The sequence below is a fragment of the Rhagoletis zephyria genome, unplaced genomic scaffold (genome assembly GCF_001687245.7).
Source record: "Rhagoletis zephyria isolate East Lansing unplaced genomic scaffold, Rhagoletis_zephyria_1.1 Rzeph_scaffold_00731, whole genome shotgun sequence".
NCBI classification, from domain to species: domain Eukaryota; kingdom Metazoa; phylum Arthropoda; class Insecta; order Diptera; family Tephritidae; genus Rhagoletis; species Rhagoletis zephyria.
The window spans coordinates 8,204-31,737 of record NW_016157815.1 but is presented as its reverse complement, the minus strand read 5'-3'; the positions used below and the strand labels follow the sequence as shown (position 1 = coordinate 31,737).

The 23,534-nt window shown below is 38.1% G+C and overlaps 1 protein-coding gene across 11 annotated transcripts in view; it reads right to left on the bottom strand.

Annotated features, from left to right (window-relative positions):
• Positions 1-22,769, bottom strand: part of LOC108361299 (myosin-G heavy chain-like) — a 151,373-nt gene extending 128,604 nt beyond the window's left edge. Inside the window, exons 1-3 of one of the 11 annotated variants that reach the window (XM_017613902.1) lie at positions 19,381-19,653; positions 15,338-15,643; positions 11,799-12,223 (exon numbers count right to left, since the gene is read on the bottom strand). The gene's annotated coding sequence lies outside the window, so the exon portion shown is untranslated. The other 10 variants (XM_017613904.1, XM_017613910.1, XM_017613907.1 and 7 more) reach the window with 10 other exon arrangements.
• Between the last annotated feature and the right edge of the window lie 765 nt (positions 22,770-23,534).

Genomic DNA, 23,534 nt, shown 5'->3' with positions numbered 1-23,534 from the left:
AGGCTTGAAAGATATTGGTTCTAGTATGATTTGGTTTGAAGTAAGGCGGAAATTAATAAAGACAGAAATCTAGACATTAATGCCTTTTCAATCCTTTGTTAAGGAAACACTCCAATGTTGAGTTCGAAGCTGAGTGCTGGCTTAACCGCGATACAGATAGCTGGTTTACACATTGTGTTATCTTGAGTGATGATTACAAGTGACATAGGCTCAGCATTTGCAACGTTTATCGTAGGTGAAATTATGAAATCAGATAATATCAGGGATTCCACAAAAAATGTATCAAATTGGTGCTCTCAGCGACACTTCTAACAAGCAACCAAGCCTTCACCATTTAAGAATATACTTCAGTATACCATGTCGAGGTATTTTCAGTGTTCAAGGTAATGGACTAAGTAAGCTTTGGAAGTTGGGTGGAAATGCAGAAGTTTAAGTGTCTGCTGTGAAAACCCGCGCTACACTCAAATCAATAACTACTTTCAGACTAGTTTGACAATGCAGGGTCAAACAGAAATTCCTTGAAAGGTGACAGCTGATCATTTGGTTATAAAAAGCTCAGACCTGGTATTTATTTAGCCCACAACCGCTTAAATCACTCCTAACTTTGACGATCGAAGCCGCCGTTCGAAAATATGTTCATATATCACTCTGTACTGACTGGGAGGCGTCGAGGGGCTGCAGATGGGTAAATCTCGCATTTATTTCAATATCGGAACGTCTAGATAGCTAACCGCTTTTAGGGGGCAGATAGGATTGCAGACAACTTATGGGATGGCTGACTACCATTTTCCATTCCTGCCTTGAAAAGAAGGAGACTGCGGAACACTGTTTTTTTTTCTTCTGCCACGAATTAACAAGAATGTTGAGAGGCGAATAGTTGCACTCTTGGGGACAACTAGAATTTGTTCTGTGTGAGTTTAAGGTTTAAGGTCTAATCTGACTGAACTACTCGGTAAAGTGGAAAAAATTCCCTTCGCTTTACCACAAAGTTCATGACCCAATTTAGGTAATTACAAGTAGCTAATCACTTTGCTAAGAGAATCAGTACATGTGTATCGGCAAAGTGTTTCAAATGTTCACGTGTACTAAATTATTCCACAAACTCTTTCAATTTTCTACCGCAAAATTAATCGCCACTTAATTTTATTACATTCACGAGTGCTGTGCGATCATTTAGATACGAATCTGGTGTCATTGTACAATTTTCGTGCTCAGGGAAAATTGTTTAACTCGTTTTTTTCAATTAGATACATAATTAACAAATCTCTTTTGTTCATTTTTGTTGCATTTTGTTTGTTTCCGCTTGCAGTTGCTTATTTTCGGTGTCAGATAATTTAAATGTAGAAATATACTGCGCAGAATAGAACGGATAGAAATACAGAAAATGAAATTGAAATTGCAAACGGAAGTCGGGTACCAAAATGCATACATATATACATACATAGATTTATAAAACAAACCCAACAGATATTACACTAGCAATTACAATTACATCGCTGCGGGCAAAAAAAGCAATGCACTTGCCACAACAACAACTCCAATTGCACAAAATATGCTGCCACTCATCGAGTACTAAGCGAACTATGAAACTGAGGGGAGAAATGTACTCAAACAGCGCAACTTTGGCGTTGGAAGCGTGTGAATATGCCGCAGACTATCATCTCTGGCTTTAATGCGCGCACTTCCGACGCGTTTCCCGCCCTTGCCAACCAAATAGCCAATTTCAGTGTCGCTTTCGTTTGTAATTTGTATGTACAAGTACCTATGTATGTATATACCCATATATAGTTATGTATATTTTTTTCGCATGTGTGTATGCCCAATTTTTATTCAATTTATTCTTGTTGCATTGCTGCATTTAATTCTATTTCATCTTTTTTTTTTGTTTGCTGCATTTAATTTCATTTTCAATTTCATCCATTTTGTTGCCTCTCTGTGATGCTCGCTTTGGGTTGTCGTGTCGTCACGTCTCGTCGCATTTTTCGCATCGTTTGGCATGCAACATTCTATTCTGGTTCTGGCTCACCACAACCGCAACCACCGCCTCCGCCATCGCTACCACATGGGAAGCATCGTCGATGCGCCAAAACACCAAATACAACAACTACACGTCATCAATTCTCAATCGCCATTAGCACGCAACAGACGAGCGAGCGCTAAATTTTTAATGCGGCGGGTGGCCTTCGACGGTATGTAAGGCTTAGCCTGGCTTGTTCGTTCGTGCCTTCCTTTTTACTGCTTTATTTTGGCATTTTTGATGTGTATTTCGCTTTCGAAGATACAGATCTAAATATTTGAGTTTTAATACTCATTTTGTTATAATTTATGCGCATATTTTGCATTCCATGAAGGGGAAAACAGAAAAACCGAATGGGAAAGAATAATTATTCGAACTCGAAAGTATGCACATACATACATACTTAGTCATAACCTGGGAATCTAAGTTGTAAACGAGAAGTGAGAAAGTGGGAATAGCAGTTTCAGGTTTTTAATAGATCTTTAGGGTTACAAAGTCTTGCTTAGTTTATTGACCCTACCCTTAATGTATCTTACAAATTCGGCCACGGTTGTCGCATCAATGTCGGGACCAGTGACTTTTACTCATAGGTACCTTATCCACTTGACAATCTAAGCTGCCCTGGTTCGGAACTGCTTCGCTATCCCCCTTTACAGATACCCCTTAAGACAGAATTTTAGTTACCATCCCTGTTTTCCACCCTCACCGAAAGCCTGTGAAGGGCCAGAAATGTTTTTTTCCGTCCGCCCAACAGTCGGCCGAGTACCTTTTTTCCCCAGAACAGCTGGAGGAACGCAGAGTTCGCGAGGCAGCTCAAAATTTAGCCTAAAAACGCAAGCACGGATTCATCGTTCTAGTTCTGAACTTTTTTCCATGTGGTTGTTGTTATAGTTCTCTCTCTGTGAGAGAAACACTAAAACAACCACATGGAAGAAAAGTTGTGAGCTGAAAATATGAATCCGCCTTGGCATTCAAACGGCTAGTCTAGAAAATCTCTATATGTAATCATTTAGTTGATTTCGTCAAACTTACTATTCTTCGGAAGGGGAATAGAGTCAGTTAACCATTTTTTAATAAATGAGGTAACTCCTGTCCTCACCTCCAGATATGCTGGATTTGAGCCCGGTCATGGAAAACGTGACGACCACGGCGATTGTCCGAATGGTAAACGGTCTCTGGCCGTCTAATTGATGTCCTCTGCAAAACTAAAGCTGACATCACCGCCATCCAAGAAATACCTTGGAGCCATTCGACGTCTCTTGCAGCTGTCATTTAAATAAAAGCAAGTTCGGTATTGGATTTGTGGTGCAACAGAGACTTCGTCGCTGAGTAGTAACGTTCACACCCGTGGACGAGTGTCTCGCCGCAAGCCGCATGGATGTGGGATTCTTCAACATGTCGCTCACTTGCGCCCGAGCTCAGACGAAAGAGAAGGGCGCTGTCAGCTTAACAATGATGATTTCAATGGCAGGGAGTGCAAGGAATATACCTTTCATCCCATAGTCCACATATTCATCCTTCACAGCAAAACATACGTTAACAAAGTGATCTTTTTGACTTCAACGGAGCCCGATACAGTATGCAGCACTAGGTTCAAGCTACATGCCCATCTCAGCTCGATGGAAGGCATGCTTCCAGTATTTTCGGCAGGTGTACGATCCAAGGACCAAACATGGACTCGCACTACTATTTTGTTACAAACCAAGGAAAGCTCACCGTCAAAAACAAACCAACAACGGTAAAGTGATGACCGATGTCCAGAATGTACTGAAATTATGGAGGGAACACTCTTCCAACCCGTTGAATGGTAACAGCAATGAAGCGAACCGCAGTTGAGGAGGATGGAATCGATGTCCCATCGCGCGACTATGACGAGATATGCTGCTGGAGATGAAGGTCTGTCGGAGTTGTTATGGTACATGCTTTATCTCCGATGCCGATTATGGTTGAATGAACACATGTCTGACGACTGACTATCCATTAGAAGGTTAACTCCCCCATTTGCGCCAACTACCGCATTATCTGGCTAAAGCCAACCGTTGACCTTGCCGTTCTGTTTAATACCATACAAAGTTTCAGACCCGGTGACTGCCTACTGTCTGATTGCTTTAAGACTAGCCTTATTGAATTAAGCAGAGAAGCTAAGCGTGTAGGACTGGCGATTAACGAGGGAAAAACAAAGTAATTCCGGTCATCGAACAATGTTGACAGGTTTAATCTTAAAGTGATAGAGAACTTCGACTTTGACAATGCTTTAGACTGAGCAGTCAAATGGGCAGTGAAGATCTCTCGCGACGGACGAAAATCACACCTTATAAGTGTCTATTCCGATGAAGATTTATGTACGTGACTTTGTAGGTTGGTGAGGCTAACTAGCGCAGACGATGGAACGATGAACTGTTGGAACTTTACAACGACATTGATTAAAGTATAGCGGCTTAATTGGTTAGGACAGGTAGTCCGAATGAATGCAGACGATCCAGTCCTGAAAGTGTTCACTGTTACATCAGCTGGTGGTTGCACTGGAAAGATCAGATAGATATGGACTATGTTTGACTTGACGTTTTAAATTAGCGCCAGCAAAGGTTAGGTTAGATTAGGAGGGCATATTTTAAGGAGGAGACACCTTCCCCTAACCGGGGTTCCTATTTAGAAGGAAATGAAGGTACATATTTCCATTGCATAAACCTAGTGGTCCAATTGCCGCCCCAAATGAAATTGAGGAGCGTTTTACTTCCGGTATCTCCGCCAGAATGTTAAAGAAGTGTCATCCAAAGTGTCAGAGACGCTTCGGATCTAGGCCAGAACAGTGACAGAGAGAAAGCGGGCAAATAATTACTCCTCATTTTTATCGCGGCATCTTCTGCATGGGGTATTGGCCATAGGTGGAGCATTGATGCAATAGTACAGTGTCCTGTAATGACGGCAGTAAGTTTCAGAATGTCTTCTGTATTTACCACGGCCATAATAATCTTGAGATCCCACAGTCCCCCCGCTTGTTACCCAAGTCATTAGTATCACTAAAGGGTGGTAGTAAAGATCTGGCCATCTCAACAGCTGACAAGTTGCCTTTAATATTTCTATGTTCCAAAGTGGCACTATATTTCCATACAAACCCTGATTTCGCTACCTAGATTCCATTACTCCCACGGCTAATTCACTATCGACAAAGATAGTAGCTTCCCGTGCTATTCAGTAAAAGGCAAGCCATCTTCTGTATAATGCAGATCTCTACTTGGTAGACAATGAGGCAGTTCGGCAGGCGAACGGACTGGGAGATCTGCAGCTCCTCCAAGTGGAGACCGGCTCTGGAGCCTTGCACAACCTTTGAACCCTCTACCACTAATAGGTATCTTAATACTGAAGTCCCAAACCGGCGTAATGTAGTCAGTGCTCACTTAAATGTCAGTTTGATTTCATTAAGCCGACACCCTTCTATATCACACAGGATCGTTGCAAAGCCCAAATTGATTTGTCTCCGCATATTGGTTTCCCTGAATTGCTGCCGTACAATGAACTAAAAAAATCCGCAGTTGCAGATGAAATATTATGTTAAGCCCCTTTTCAGGTACGCTACTCACCACTCCCAGTATGCGGAAGAAAATGCGTTAAAAAAAATGAATCAACGAGATTTTTAGTAACATAAAACTTACACTTTTACACCATAATTTAATGGGCTATAAAACTGCATACTCAACAAATTTCTAAAAAATCTGATTAAAAAATTGCAAGTTTGCAGATTTTTTATAAGTTTTGCACAAAGCTTGAAATATGAATTTATATGCTTATACAAAAAAGAAAATAATAAATATTAAATAAACAAAAGACAAATAGGAAATATTTGTTAAAATGTCGTGTCATTGAGGGTCTCACCTTTAAGCTATCGCTGAAGAGTTTTTCAAGAGTTCAACTTTTGAACTCGCGCCTTTCTTCGTGTCTAGTGACGATATGGGCATGAGAATTATTTTGCAGCCAGACAACACTGACGCTTTTGTTTACATAGATATGGCAGTAAACACGCTATTGGTGGGAGACCCTTACTGCACCAGCTGCATGGAGGACGGTAAGGTGGAATCATCTCCTAAGGTTTAAGCATCTTGGGTCGCACGCTTTCAACACTCCCGATGAGCTTTCGGGAATGGACATCAGTCACTTGAAGAGCTTCGTCGTGAGCGTGGGCGCGGCCTACTAACTTCACATAACCTACAATATGCCTTAGAAATTTCCAACACTATCCAAATTGGGCAAACCATATCCATGGTTTATTTTGGACCTTTTTACCGCTTTACTAAAGCTTAATTGGTTTTTAGGTTACAAAGTATTATTTCGAGTTTTGGCGATCTGAATAACAATATAGCTATGCTCTCACATGGTGTCAGTTCACAAAGAAGCAGACAAAATTAAAATAGCACTTTCTAAGCATTTATTTAAATTCTCGACACCTCGTTTGAATCAACAGACATTACATCTTAAAAATATTCATCTACCACATAAAAACCACCGCTATCTACATAATCAAAAATCCGGTTTGGAATCACTAAATACTATCAAAGCGAGAAGAAAATTTCTGCTGACAGCTGCACTAATTTGCATACAGAGTTCATGCGAAACAAAAGAGGCGAAGAGCAAAAACAGCAACCTAGAAAAATGTAAATAAGTAGTGCAAAAATAATAATACTTATAGCAAATACGTTTGTGCATTTGTTTCGTAATAAAAACAACGGGAAGATCATTAAACTTTTATCAGCAGCGGTGTTTATGAAGCGACCGGCGCTAACAATGCCAACAGCAACAATTGCAAAACGCTAAAGATAGACTGCAAGAAAGAGGTAGACAGCTATGGTGTACGGGGTGTGGGGTGTGCTGATAAACGCGAGAGCACTGCAGACAAAACTACTATAACTAGTGTACATATGTATGTATGTATTGATGTGCAACAAAAATGAAAAAATTATAAAAAGCAAATGTCAAGAACAGTTTCGAATAGCGACACGGAAGCGCTGAAACTAAATCACGTGCATACAGTTAACAGAACTCCGACCTGCATCTACCGCCGAACCCCCATAATACCAACACTATTTATTGAGCAGCACTACACACTTCCACACCAAACACACTCTCTTTGGCACACTGACTGAGTGGTGGTCGTTCGGTCGGTCATATGGCAGGGGAATTTTTGATTGAATTCTCGCAGCCATACTGGCTGCTTGCTGGGACTCGTCTTACCGATTCGCCGCTGGTCAGTCGGGCAGACCGATTTATATTTATATTTAATTTTTTTTTTTATGGCGATGGTGTTGGCGCTGGCGATGGCGGGTTAATAGTAGGTGCCAAAATGAGCGCGCCAACAAAAGGGAGACAAAAGTGGAACACAAGCAGCAGCAACAAAAATGACAACACCAAACAAGAAAAATGAGTAAACCAACGTTTTATGTGTCACTACGTCTAACCACAAAAAGCAGCCGAAAAATAAGATATGTGAAAAAATGAATGTGTGACAAAATGGAATGAAAGAAAACATACTGAAATGCGCGTAAAAAGCGCTAACTAAAAAGCAGACGAAATAAATGAAGAAACATGTGCGAAAGGCTGAAAGAAATAAGGAAAAAATATTAATAAAAAACCTGCTGGCGACGATAAATTTGGAAGCTGCTTGGCAAGCGAATTTATGGGGTTTCCTTCAGAATAGTAAATACGAGTAAATATTATCTTTACAAATGCTCAGAAATAGTCGAAAAGTTGAAGAGACAATTTTAAAAACACACCGACGAAATTCGCAAGAAATTAGGAATACGCAAAAATATACTATAAATGATGTGCCACACCCTCCTCGGCAGTAAGTATATTTTCAGTTTACAGATGCATTAAGAGCGAAATACACCACACAAGCGGTTTGACAAACCAAGCGAAATTTCCCTTGAAGCAAAGGGAAATTTCGCTTGGTTTGTCAAACCGCTTGTGTGGTGTATTTCGCTCTTTAGATACCAGCATTTATGTATGTATGCACTTTAAATACATGCATATGTATGTACATTAGACCGTACCGGAAAAAAGAGTTCGCCATATACCTTCACATCGAAAATATTTTTGGAAGGAAATTCCGAAAACAAAAAAATTTGTCTTTATATTTTTCGTCATACATTCCGCATTTACAGACGGATTTTAATATAAGATATGTATATCCATATTTTCGTCTCGAGAGGAAAGGTTTTATGTTGCCGTGTTGCCAGAAAATTTTCGTGAAAAATCTGCCAAGTAAAGATGGAATATTCAAAAATACAAAAAAAAAATTATAAAAAAAAACCTTTTTAAAGTTTTTAAAAAGGAAGCGATTTTGATATGACCATCAAAGTCAACCGATTTACGCAAATTGTCGTGCATAGAGAGCACAATCTACAAAAATACTTTGAAGAGAAAATAATTAAGTTTACAAAATGTGATATAAAAGCAAACTAAAGGTTGGATTAATTTTAAAACGATTGTATATGTGCGTTCGGGACGTTACGTTAGGGACGTTTGATTTATTTAAAACTATGTAAATTGTATTTTATTAAAACTTAATGCTTTTTATTATTTGCTTAAAACCAATGCCATTTAGAGGGGCAAATCAGATTTTTCAAATAAGTGTGAAAAGAAATATGAAATAAGAATATATTGTACTAATCCTTTTTTCGACACAAAAAATTAAAGTGTTCGAATTGCATGCATTTTCTGCGATTTTGGTTGACTATTTCTCGGATTCGCCCCTATCTGGAATTTTAGTTTAATTTTAATATCTTCAGTTTAAGATTTTTTCTAACTTATTCGAAAATAAGTCTTCATTTTAAAGATTGGTCTTCATTTCTGCCACAACTGTTCCAAAGTTCATACATCTCAAGTACCCCGTTGTAGTACTGCCCCACCAGATCTCTGTGCCTACGACGCTAACTTAAATAAAACCTCATCAAATATCATTAAACTTTTGCTAAGAAATTATTTTAATTATTCCAGTAGAACTATTTAAAAAAAAAATTGTTATTGCCGAATGTAGGTGTCGCCGAAAAGTTTAAAAACCCAACCGCTAGCTTTGGCAAAAAACCCGTAATTGTCTTGCAAAAGAATATTTTATATTTACTTTAGAGTCGGGAGTATACGGCGAACCTTTTTGTTTGCTTGTTAGGTGGTATGGTCTAAAGGCTCTGTTATGCATACTTGGCATTGCTTGAGAGTTGTCACATAAGGAATCTGTTAAATGAGCTTCGCGTGTAAGCGATTACCCAACGCACAGCATTACATACGTAAAAGTCTGTTGGTTTTTGATTTCTACGTAAAAATGGTATAGCAGTGCATGCAATGCCAAGTATGCATAACAGAGCCTTAATATATGTACATGCATATGTACGTATTTACATTCATGCATTGTATCAAGTACTGTAAAGGCTCTGTTATGCATACTTGGCATTGCATGCACTGCTATACCATTTTTACGTAGAAATCAAAAACCAACAGACTTTTACGTATGTAATGCTGTGCGTTGGGTAACCGCTTACACGCGAAGCTCATTTAACAGATTCCTTATGTGACAACTCTCAAGCAATGCCAAGTATGCATAACGGAGCCTTAACTCAGCATGCGCTCACTGCAATGCCGAATGTAAACGAATTGCAGATGTGCTGAGTGGTGTACTCATTCATACACACTCTCTTTTTCTCCCTCTCCAAATTTACAGCTGCATAATACGCTACTGCGTGGGTGATGCTCAAATGGCGGTGGTTCTCTGCTGTTGGATACCAATTCATTTCGAGCCCAAAAACGAAAGACAAAAATGTGCAATTTAAAAATAATGCCACTGTTGGTTATTTTATATATAAAAAGTAAATACAAATGTGATTGAACGCACAAGTATTTCAATATTTTTTTTTTTGTAATAAACGCAGTGCCACACGATTGAAATATTTGTACAGAATTGTACATTTTTTAAATTGAGCTATTGGTACAATACAGCGAACTTCTATTGAAAATTTTTAACAAATTATTTTTCGTGATTGGGATAGCGAAAAATATTTGTGCATTCACACGATTGGGATACGATTTTCACCAAATTTTTGGCAAATGCCAAATCGTGTGACACTGCTTTAAATTTTGCTTTTTGTAATAGATACGAGAAAAAATATATGGTTTTTTTTAATTTGGTTGTTTTTTATCAAATTTTGGTTGGTTATTTTTTAAACAAGTGGCAACCGTGAATGCAGGAAGTATTTATAGCAGACAAAAGCGCGCGAAGTTAACTTAAAAAAAGTCAAAAAAATGTTAAATATGTTTTAGTAAAAAAACCATTAATAGTCCATACACATGTCATTCCAGGATGGCGTGCAACTTGAATTCTCTGACGAGTTCAAAATCAGGGTATCAAGCTCGATAAGAGACTTAGTTGGAACTCCAACCTAAATAAGACTCTACAGTGAGAATCTTCTGATCCCATCATCAGCGATCGCCGTTTTGGCAAGAAATTTCCTGCGAAATCATAGAAATGTACAACTGGTAGGAAGGGGTATTAATATGGTTGGCATAACTGAGTTTGGTAATAATCTTTCAGGGATTTATTCTTTCTTCTAGTTATTCTTTTCAGACCATCAAGCACTGCCTTTTCAGTTTCCACGTTGCCACAGTACGGATATCGTGAAGATGATCATGGAGCAGACGAAAAATTTACTATTCAACAAGTAATTTTTAAGCAAAAACAAAACCGACTTAAATTCTCATACAAAAATTTAGGAGTGGCGTTAATTTTTTCATGATCCATCGATCGGACGTAAACTACATTAGTATGGGACCACCTCTGAGACACTACCTTTCCGATGCAAAAAGAATAATCGAAATCGGTGGACGTGGTCCAAAGTTATGCGGTAACATACATAAAAAAAAATATTCCGACGAATTGATAATCTCCTCCTTTTTTTGAAGTCGGTTAAAAAGGTCTATAGCCTAGGATTCTTGATAGATCTTAAATTTTTTTTTGGTCGTTGAAAGGTAATTAAATTCTTAAGAAGCTAAGGAGCCTCTTTTCATTTTTATTTGTTTATACTAAATTTTTTAGTGCAAAGTGCAGAGAAAGTAGCAATAAACTTGCACAAGAAATATTTGAAATGCTGTAAAAAAATTCACCAAATGCTTTTTTTTATTTTCAGGTTCAATATAAAAAAGTGCAAGTTTCAAGCAGTTAAGAAATTGCGTAGGTTTTTAATATTTTTTTTTCTTACATTTCGAGCACATTTTACATATATATCAGTGTTCGTATGGAAAAGTAGCTTATATCGAAAGGCTGGCTTTAGTATAATGCGGCATTCCCTTTATTCTTTAAACAACAAGTAATTTTTTGATGAGACTAATAAGAATATTGTCTTGCTAGTATCGGAACTATTTCCTGCATATTTATTTGCCAAAAGTTCTTCAATGGCTCGACGCCAGTGAGTCATTCGCAATCGTATGCTGCGAATGCCGCATTATACTAAAGCCAGCCTTTCGACATAAGCTACTATTCCATACGAACACAGATATATACATATGTATGTATATGTGAAAGAAAATCAACAAAAAAAAAAATTGTAAAAAGCAACCATAATTCTTAGTTACTTGAAACATGCACCTTATTAAATTAAAATTTAATGGGCTATAAAACTGCATACTTAATCAATCAGGTATGTATACTGACTAAAAAATTTTGTCTTAGTTAAATATAGTCACACACGTCTTACAAGGGCGACAACTGTACATTAAATATTTACCAAAAAATCATACAAACCTTCGTATTTATGTACTGCAATCAGCGGTTTCTTCTATGTGTAAATTCTGCGACATCGAAGCTGAATTTGCTATTCTATAAACATTTAATGTATATATGAGTACTTCCACTTTTTGCGAAGATTTTGTTTTATTCAACTTCTTTGCTTTTTTTTATTATACTTTCTTTAGATTTTTATTTTAGAATTTAATTTTTGAACACAAGCACACAGATTTTTAACGCTTTACACATATTGCATGCAATTTGCCAGTTTCATAAAATGCGATTTAATCAAATGCATTAATTTATGCTTTCGTTATTTGTAGGTATTTTTAATACACACAAATTTGTTTAAAATATTTATTTGCTTCACTTTACACAAATTTCTGTTTCGTTGCACTTATTTTGTCACTTATGTATGTACATAGTTTCTTTTCAAAAACGTGCTGCATATGTAGAAAAATTAGAGATAGCGACTTAATATTGATATCGCTACTTGAAGGAAAACAACAACAACAACAACAGCAAAATACAGACGAAAGTGATAGCAACAGCAGCACCAAAAAAATCACCAGAAATGTAAGACCCCTTTCAGACACGTCAAGTCTTGATTTCAAGTCTGCTCGTTCGTAGGCGAAGGAGGTGAGACGAATGTACTTTTCTCACCTCCTTCGCCTACGATCCGAGCAGACTTGAAAGCAAGACTTGACGTCTCTGAAAGGGGTCTAAGATTCATTGTTGAATAGGTACGCCAGGACCGACGAGAACACTTTGAGAGAACTGCATACTGAAATTCTATGCAGATATGCAGCATATACATATGTACGAGTATGTAGTACATGTGTATATACCTACATACATACATATGTATGTACAAGAAATACACAAAAAATTAAATGAAAATACAATACCGAGTACTTAGCATTGCGTGCGTCCAAATCTCAAGTAGGAGAAATAGTCATGAGGAGATGAATGCAAGCATGCTTCTTAGGGAATGTATCGTATTTGTGTGTGGATATATACATACATACAGTGGGTGACAAAAGTAAATGAACTTATAGGAGAACGAAAAATTACACTGAAGATGGCACAACGCCGAAAGCGGTTTGTCTCCAAACCAAATTTGACAAGGGATGATGGACAATCGTTCCACAATACATCGAACTTATAGCTCCCATTGGTTATAATGCACGCAAACGTAACGTAAAATGGAGAAATATAAAATCAATAAAACCTTACGAATTTGTTGTTTTAAGATTTGTCACGAGCGTTATAACCAAGGCGTTAGTGAAAGTTGCACAATTTTGCTGAAAAATTTTTTAATTGCGAAAACTAGACAAAAGTCTAAGGAGCCTTCTCTCGAAGAACAATTTAAGAACAAAAGCCTCAGGAACGTTCTGACAAAGAACGAAACGGGAACAAATCTTCTCTGCACTATTCGCGAAGAATGAAAGCGAGAACAAAATTTTACTCATAGGGTGGCATTTGTTTGAAATGTTTGAATATTAAAATTAATCAAAAAAAAATGAAAGATTATTATGCAAATTAAGTCAAAGAAAGCCTTGAGACATGAACTTTTCTTCAAAAATTGATCCATACATTGACAGTTCACCGTAATGATAAACGTTGTGGAAGTTGTAATGAGCCAGCTTTCCTCTGTCTTAGGATTAACAAACATGGTTCTCACTGCAACGATTTTTCATCCCAACACGCAGACGCCCCTCTCATTCTTAACGTTAAATTCCCAAATCTTTTGTTCTCGATTTGTTCTCTAACAGAATGGTCCCAAGTCTTTTCTTCTTACTTGATTCTTCTTGGATACGTTACCATTTTTTTCTTATCGAGAACGTTCCCGAACCGTTTGTTCTCATTTTGTTCCCGCTCAAACTGCTTTCAATACTTTTGTTCCCGTGAGAATATTGTTTTCGCATTTTTTTCTTTTTGAGAACGTTCCCGAACCTTTTGTTCTCATTTTGTTCCCGCTCAAATTGTTTTCAATACTTTTGTTCCCGTTTGGTTCTTTTGCGGTGACGTTCTCGACATTACATTTTATTTTCGGTCACTGCTGCGTTTTCGACTTCTGGATATGTTTTTTCACTTTGAGTACGAAATTTGATTAATTCTCAGTATTTTTGCTGCTGGATAATTTTTACCGAATATTACAAGCAACACTTTTTAAATAAAACAAAAATATGATTTTTATTATAGATTTAAGTTAAGTTGGCACTTTTGCTGTCTAACAACAATTAGTGTCAGAGCGCGCTAAACCCATATAAAATCGCCGAAATTTTTAATTTTTTCTCATTTTCTCTCGTTGTTATTCTCCTTTCCTATTTAGCTTTTTTGTACTGTCTCTTTCTTTCTGTCTTCTCCACTCAACTTACAAACGTAAAGCCCTGTCAAAAATTAAAGTTCCATCTGCTCAGCGCCAGCGCCGCGTTATTGTGCGATACTTCATTCAAATTGTATGGGCTTGAGGACTTCGGACTGTTCTTTAGCGCATGACGCGCCAATTTAGGGATAGCAGTAAAACCTATGTATATACATATGCCATTCTGACAGTACGCTGACTGTCGTCTTAAGGTTCTTTCCGTTTCTCATAAATACGAATAATTTTCTGAGACTATACTTTAAGTAGAGATTTTAAAAATAATTGAATGACAGGGTGAATCAAAATAGTAATAAATTTTAAAATGTTTAAAACTGTCTTGCGGTTGCCATGAATCACTCAAAAATATTTTTAACCTTCATAAAATGTATGACATTATGACTTTTTATGACATCTTGTGCATCACCCGAATGTAGTAGTAATAAACCTTAAGTTTTTTCCATAATACTTTTCGACTTTCTAAACTATAGCAATAGGGGCCGTATATACACTTTCGTCGCCCACTGTATGTACTAAATATGTATGTATGACGCTCATAGCTGAGAAAGATGGTAACACCGACAGTGGCGGTGGCATTGTCGGCGACAGTGACTTCAGTAACTCTTACGACGAATAAAATGCTATTACTGCACTCTGTTTGGTTGCGTTGTCTCGCGTAGTGGTTGTGGTTGCTAAAATGTCTGTTCGTTTATGTTGAGCTGCATTTTATTGATGTTTTGTTCGTGCGTTCGTTCGCTCATTCCCTTGTTGTTGTTATTGTTGTGATGTGCGTGCGAGACAGTGCTGTCGTCGCGGAGACGACTGGCGCGGCTTGGGGTCTAAGGCACATGTGCAGGCGATTACAAACGAATAAAACACCATACATACATACATAAGTATGCTAGTTGTTACTTTCTTAATATTTTTTGTTTCCTTTCTTATTTTTTTCCACCGTTTTGCGCTGAAAACAGCAAAAACGCATCGTGAATTCACAATCACTAAAAGCACACAAAAAATTCAACACGCGTACGTCAAAAGCGTAAAGAAGAGGGGAAAAACGAGAAAATGAAACAAAAATATATTCGGCGATCAGCGGCGACGTTGCTTAATTTTTTCGGCGGTGCTTTTTACATAAATTATTTTATTTTTATTTTTTTTTACATAGGTACATAAGTATATATTTGTAGCTTACATTCTGCGCTTTTGCAAATTTTTCGTTCACGTTTTATTCACAAACTGTTTTTGCTTACTTTCCAACTTCCACAGCAATTTTTGGCACACATACACATTTAATTTTTTTATTTCTCGTATTTTATTCCATATTTTTGTTTACTTGTTAAAGACACTAAACTTGAATTGGAATTGATTTTATAACGCTCATAAATAGTTCAAGAATTATCACCTCCGAGCTATTGTTGATAGTTCCAAAACGTAGTTTTTCGAAGGAACCTTTAAGGTTTAAATCCGATCATAGGATGATGAAGAAATTAATGACGACCTTAAATTTGTATATAAGAATTGAAGTCGGTTTTGTTTTTTGCTTAAAAATTGCTTGTTTCAACTTTGATTTTTCTCCTTATCGAACTCTTAATATCACCTAGTCAAATAGTCTTTCAGTTCTAGGAAGCGTAACAGAACAAGGGACACCGCGACTAAGAAGATCTTTTTTTAACCCTACAATGGTTCCTACCACTGACGGCCCGGATGTTACTAGCCTCCCTTATAAAAGCTAAACGTTTCTTGGTAGACGAATTCCTAACCATCCCAACATTCCCATCGGCTGTGGGGGAACTGAAGTATTGCAATCTTAATCTGGCCAATGCCTGACACGTCACACATAATGTGCTCAGACGTCTCCTCGTCTTCAAAGCAATGACGGCAATCCGTCTCTGTGTGAGAGTGATTATGGCCCGTCAAGTAGCCAACAAGCAACTTGATATCGGCTCTATTCAGAAGAAGTATATCTTTCCTAGCGAAATGATAACCAAAAAGTTTGGTCTCTCTAAGGCACCTTACCTCTTTCCAGTACTTAGTGCATTCTTAACTTAACACAAGAGCATACGATGAGCCTTCCCTTGACAATTCATCGGCGGCCACAATATCCACGATCCCGTAGGGTCCTGGTACCCAGAATAGTAATACCATGCTGCTTGCTGCCAAGAGTTGGTTAGTGTCAAAGCACTCCTTGACGAGCTTCCTATTAGAAACGGATCTTATAGCCGCCTGGCTATCTAAAGAGATAACTAGAAACGGGCCTTTTAAACAATTCTCAATGTTCAGACCGGCACAAATTGAGATTTCTAGTACCTCGGACGGAAAGACCGTGGACCAAGTACGCATTGCAATGGAATGTTTGGTTCCAGGTCCAAAGTCATTTGCTCCTCTTCTGCCGTCCACTTTGATCCGTCTGTGTACCAGTGCAAATCTCATTTCCTTTGGCATAGCATCGGAGAACTCGTAAATTCCTAGACCTGGTATTATGCTCAAAATACCTTGTTTTTAAGAGCACTTTTTCTGCTTGGACAAAAATGTGGCTGGGTCTGATCTAGGAGCGACTCTAATGCCGCAGTTGAACATGTTCTCATTGCTCCTGTCGCCGACAGTATAGCCATTCTTTGGAGTTTATTTAGACATGAGACATTAGTTTTTTTGCGGCGTTTTTGTGCACCATGGAGGCATAAGTTGCAATCGGGCGAACTATAGTTCGGTATAGACATTCTACTAGTTTAGAGTTTAGACCCCATGTTCAACCAAAAAGTCTTCGACAGGCCCACATGGCTCGGGTGGCCTTAAGGGTAACTGAACCACTGTTCAGCTTGTACCCTCTTGTAAATAAGTTTATGTTGAGGTCCTCATTTCCACACTAGTATGATACCACGCGCAGATCTGCACTCATTACGTCTGATACAATGCCGTCACAATAATTACGAGGTCGTCCACAAAACCAACAGCATCGTAACCACTTTACTGTAGTTTGGTTAAGAGGTCATCCACGACGGGAGATCGGAGCTTCGGTATCTATGGACTTCGAAGTTCGCAAGGAAGCCTTCTGCATATCGCTGTGTATGTTTGAATGTACGGAGGCAAAACTCGCTTCAATATTTTTTCTCAGAGTGAGAATCGACGCCCTACATTGAACAGATTTCAGCGTAAGTATTGGTGCGCCTTTGAGATTGATTTCTTTCTTCCACATGATTAAACTGATTTCCATAAACTCCACATCAGATAAGGCAAGGAAGCTTGCAGTAAAAAAAAAAATATATTTTTCAGTACAAAGGCTGTCATCTTTGGGAACTTCTGCATGTGGTTGGCCTACCATAAAGACGGGCCTGCCTTTAATCCAGTGGACTACGGTACTCTGAACAATTTTAAGATCATTTTACTTAGGAATTAAAAGCTTCTCTGTATATGGATACAAAGATTAAAACGATTTTTAGACCATTTCAAGTGTGGATCGTATTTGAGATGACAATGCGCCGATACTTTTTTCTGCCTATAGAAGATATCGTTTGATTGGGCTGAAATTTTGCACACGCTTTGCTGATTCAACAGCAAAACTTGGACCTGCCCAAAGCTCTCAGCTTTTGACTCTGATCGATCAATCGCTCCAAAAACACCTAATAAAAATGGACTTTTGTCATTTTTCCGTTTTGCGGATAGTCCGGGAAGACAAAAAAATGCTTAGGTACGGTTCGCTTAATTGTACAATAATTTTGGGTTATTGTTACCAAACCCTGGACCCGAGCACTAATTTATTAGTAAATTCGTTTTGAAATATGCACTTTTTTGTGAATTTCGTGGTTGGTTCTGCGCAAAAATACCATGGATGGCATAGCCGGAGTTGGACTGATGAGGGTTATTTTTTCTAAGCGTACCCGAAGGCCATCAACGCGTGAAGGTATTTCGCCTAACCCGCGTCTAGCGTCGGGAAGTATCGATACTTTCAAGGCTCGGGTATTTTTGAAAACACTGAGTACTTGCTTTAAATACTCGTATATACATATTGGTAACATTTAAGTGATTAATGTAGAAATCTCACGAACTGATAGCACTTTATTCAAATTAATATATTAATCTCAAATTAAGTCAAAGGAATGGCTAGCAAAACTGGGTACAAGTATTGTACTGGAAAATTATTAAATCTTGAAATAGAGTACAATGATTTTCGAATACCAGTAAATGTAAATAAAACTATGTATTTTTAAGTATCTATTCGAAACTTAATACTGAGTACTTTCAAGTACATGTATCAGAGTGATGATTGGAACAGAGTGTTTTTGAGGACTACTTAATTAATTTCGAGTTGTTTTCAGTTCTGAATACTTTCGAGTTATTTTGCGTGTACTAAGTACTATGGAGTGCTCAGTATCGATACTTTCAAAAATAGGCTATCCTAAAAATGCTTACCCCACTTCCGAACGGGTCTCCAAGGGGCTAAAGAGGGGAATTGTCTTAAAGCTTGGACCGTGCTCTTTCTAATAGGTGGGGTTATAAGTGCCATAACCCCACCCCACCACCCCAAATCACAAAACTATTGTACATACAACCGAAGATTTTCCAAAAGTTTGCCATAAACCGCTAGTCAGTGGACAAATATTCGCCTTTTTTAAGGAACTCCAGCCCGTTTCTTAATACTTCGCGCTTGGACAGCCTTCAGCTCTCAGCTGCTTAGTAGTGGGTCCATGCTTCATCACGGTTATCGGCGAGAGACTTCGTCTGGATTTCCATAAAATTAGGTCAAATATTACTTAATTTAAAGCATCAATTAGTGTGTAAACCCCTCAAATATGTAGGTACTTGATATCGAATTTCCGATGTAATCCGAATTCTGTAGGCTTTGTTTTCGTAGTTAAAACTTATTAAACACTTGATGTGGTATTATTTCTCCTAACTTAACTTGTTTTTAATTGAATTAAAATTTTCAACATTTTTTTCATTCTTTTCCAAAGATATTCACAAACCCACTTGCACTAAGAAGACTTACATACCTACTTAGATATGTATGTATGTGGTAATCAAAATCAGCTATCACTTGCATACAAATTTTTAATGGGAGCATACAAATTTCAGTGACTGAATATTTTACTTCTCATTTTTGGTACTTCCGAATTTTTTTTAGGGCACAACCTGTGTGTTTTCCCTGATAATTCATTCAAATAAGAGTTCTTCACCACTAATTCATATTGCTTTCACTTTACTCTTGCACTTCCTTTCCTTTTTACACTATACACATACATACACTCCCGTGGTGGTCCGCACAGTTTGTGTTATAAATATTGCATTTTGTAGACTTCTAACTAACTTAAGACAACATTCCACCAAATAGTTATTTGCCAACTAATACGAGCAAGCAGTTTTTGCAACGCGACTCTCACCCAGAGACAAACGATAATAACTAACGCGAAATCGAACGCAACGCGAAAGTTCTTTGTAGATGGGCACTAAGCCGTCGTGATGCAGCGAGTTAGTTTATCGTAAAGGCAAGGCATAGGCGGCCAACTACAGCAGAATAGGTACGTACATATTTACATGCCTACGTGCATACACTGCTGGTTTACTGACGAAGGAATCCACAGTAACGACTCAGAGCGGCGGAGTTAAATCACACCAACACTTATGTACATCAGTGCATCGTTCAACTGCGTTCGGCCATCGATTTTGCTGTTCCGCTGCGTTTTCACGTTCCACGATCCGTACAACCAACTTACAGTTCACTACCAATTGGGCTTTATGCTCGACCACTATTATTAGGGCCAAGAGTTGTCGTGTCGGCCGTTTGCCATCCATTCAACAGTGCACTTGTGGTTATACAGGTACGTATGTATTAGTGTGGGTTTGAAAATGCATTCCATGCAGACGCTCTCCCTGCACTATTCAAACTCGCGCTCTTTCTATCTCCCATTCCCACTCTATTTCTCCCAGTTTAATGCAACTGCAATTTTTTATGTTGTTTTGTTTTCATTTTCTTCTACACGCGGCATCCAGTGTTGCCATTTCGGTGCTTTGAACCTAGATTTAGCTTTATTTTTCAATGTAGCTCCGAAAATTGGGATTTAGCTCCTAGCTCTTTTTTTAACTCTTTTCAAAATTATCTAGCATTTTTTAGCTCCAGAAAGTTTCAGTTGTATTTGGTAATATATTAAAATTAAAAATCTCTAATTTCTTTCTATACCTTCATGTTATTCTATTTCGACTAATACTTAAAAAAGTTCCATTCCTAATGCAACTGGCGCGTAAGCAAATGGAAAATGGGCAAGTCGATTAGTTTATAGCACGTTCGCGGGAGCACACAAACTATACCGGGCAGTAATTCGAGCTCCGATGAGCTCAGACGGTGCATTCTCTCTCTCGCGGCCATGGTAGAAAAGGAAAGCCAAGACTTAAGCGTCGATAAAATAACAAATTTCGAAATTCAGTGGAAAAACATACATTTGTATTCACGGGAAACTACAGACTCCACCATAAACTCTTGGATCTAGGTTAAAGAATTCAAAAATTAATTAGAAGAAAATCCTTTTTCTGAACGCGCGGGTCTTGTCTTTACCATAACTAATTTTACCTTAAGGAGAGAAGGCAATAAAAAATTTTAGAAAACTTTTGCGAAAAAATGATTCATAACCCGAGTTTTTATGGTCAATTCAAATATATGAAATTGCAGATTTTAACAGTTTGTAAAGTATTTTTAGTTCATCGTCTAGCTTATATGTATAAGTATATGCATACATATAAGTGCTATATGTAAGTGCCGTAGCAAATAATTCGAAATGTGCATATGTACCTCGTTTTCGCTGTAAAAGTTCTTTTCAGCACTCTTTATAAAATTCGTTAAGTTTTAGTAAAATTGCGGAAAATGTAAAAGCAAGTATACGTCAATAACTGCTCACCTTCAAAAAAAATTTAGCTCTTTTTTTCAGCTTAGGTTGGTGTTATGCAGAAATTTTGTTTGGCAAACTGCGTGCAATTGTTGTTGCAGCAAACTCGGAGAGAGCGAGTTTGGCGACTCTCACAGCAAACTAATTTTGTTTGGTCAAACTGCAGCAAATTCGGTGTTGTCATATACAAAAATTTTAAATTGTGCGCGTTATGTACATCTGAAATTCTCTTTTCGTGTTGGCAATAGCCATGAAAACCATAATGAACGTGCAACCCTGTGCCAAACTCGACATAACCACCTCCGAGCAAACTAAGCAGGCGCCATTTAATTTGGCAAACAAAAGTTTGTCTGCATAACACCGACCTTCTATAAGTATTAGCTCTTATCCAATACTTTTCGTGTAAAATCCTGTAAAAATGTCAAACAGCAAAATTACTCTCTGACGTGAGAGTAAAAAGTGAGTAACAACAAAAAGTATGGGAACAAAAAAAAAACATTTTTCCTGTAAAAACGTCATCCAGTGATCGCTAGACACTTTTCATGATTTTACCAGAAGAAAAAGTTCGGGTAAAATCTTGCAACTTCATTCTCTACATAACTCTCCAAAAATCGCTCTCATTTACAGGATTTTGGAGGAATTTGGAATACGGGATCATTTTTCCTGTAACTTCCTACAAGTTCGTGTAAAAACCTGTAAGTTCATGGAGTACTGGATCCGAGCTATTATTTAGCTCTTTTTAGTTTTTTTTTCGACCGATTTAGCTCCAAACGAAAGTTTTTTCTGGCAGCACTGGCGGCAGCTATTATTTGACAGTTGTGGAGCGCGAGAGCGCGCGACTGGCAAAATACAAACAAAATACACTCTCTGCTTTTCCATATACCTTTTCACATGTCTTTCGTAATTGCTATTTTTGCCATCACTGCCGCGTCTGCCATTATTGCTTGTTCTTCTCATGCCTTTTGCCTTCTGCTTTTTAGATTCTATATAGTTTTGCTAATGCTGCCGACGCTGGCGCCAAAGACATAGACGCTGCCGCCGCGTTCGCGTCTCAGCCATCACTGCTCACTTTATTTCCCCTACACAGAATGAACGAACGAATGCATCGCTAGGCTGCATTGCCTACTGTTGGCTGCGCCTACTGCAGATTTTTCCTCCGCCCCATAAAATGTGTGCGCCGTACTGTAAGCCCGCACTTATGTACGTACATATGTATGCATGTATTCAAACATATACATTACACACAAATATGCACATCTCAATTTGGTGCTATGTACATATATACACATATACCTGCATATGTACATACATAGTCTGTATGCGCCTTTATGTAGTATTTTCATTCACTTATGTACATACATTCATCTGGTGCTGCATGTAGCAAAGTGATTTCCACTTTTTCTTCGGCACAAATTTTCACTGCTTTTTCACATGCTACATTTATGTCTTTGCATTAGCAATTCACTAGCTTCACGTTTTTCACAAAATTTCTTTTTATTTATTCACTAGATTTTTGTATTTTGTTTATAAAAATCTGCTTATTTTATCGCACAACAAAACACACACGAAATTTGTTCCCATTTCCATCGCTCGCCGCAGCACAATAACTACAAACTGCCCATTTGGGTTATTCTCAGGTTTTCTTTGCTCGCTTCGTTTGCCTATTTCTGACGTTTCGTCTTGTTCGCCGCGGTCGGCCGCTGCCAATGTGTGGCTGTTGTTGTCGCTGTCGCTACTGTTGCAACACAATGCTGCTGGCCGCCGCTTTGACATAAGAGGGAGCACGGGTAAACACAGGCTCTTTCTTGTCAGCCGTTTCGATTCTCTCGAATGTATGTCATTCAATGTGGTTGTTATTGTTGTCGCGTTTATGTGCTTGAAAGCGCAAGCGCTTTTTCATGATACACAGCATTGCCAGCGTGAAAATTATGTTTATATTATTTAAAATTAAGAGAGTCATAAATACTAATATAAACAAGTAATTTTTAAACAAAAAACACAACCGATCCAATGATCGGATCTAAACGAAATTAATATGGGACCACCTGTGAGTACTACCTTTCCGATGGAAAAAGAATGATTGAAATCGATCGACGTGGTCCAAAGTTATGCGGTAACATGTATAAAAGAAAAAGAAAAAACAAGTAAGAAGTCTAAGTTCGGACGGAGCCGAACATTAAATACCCGGTATGTTTTAAGCCTTTTCGAAAGCTACCGCTACATGGTAAGCCGAGTGTATCAATTTTGAGTAAACCCTGCAAAAATGGCGANCAAAAGCGTGTACAAACGAAAAAATATAACAACAATGCCATTGTTTATATGTTGGAGTAGTTTTGTGGTACTCTGATGTAATGCCGGGATGGAGTATATCGATGGCTGAGTGGAAGATCGACCTATCTCGGCAGCCAGTTCGAAAACGCCCTATTTCAGAAAATTTTTGAACAAAGCTCTATTTCAGAATTTAGTTGAAGAACGCCCTATCTCACAATTTTATTGAAGAACGCCAGAATTCGGTTC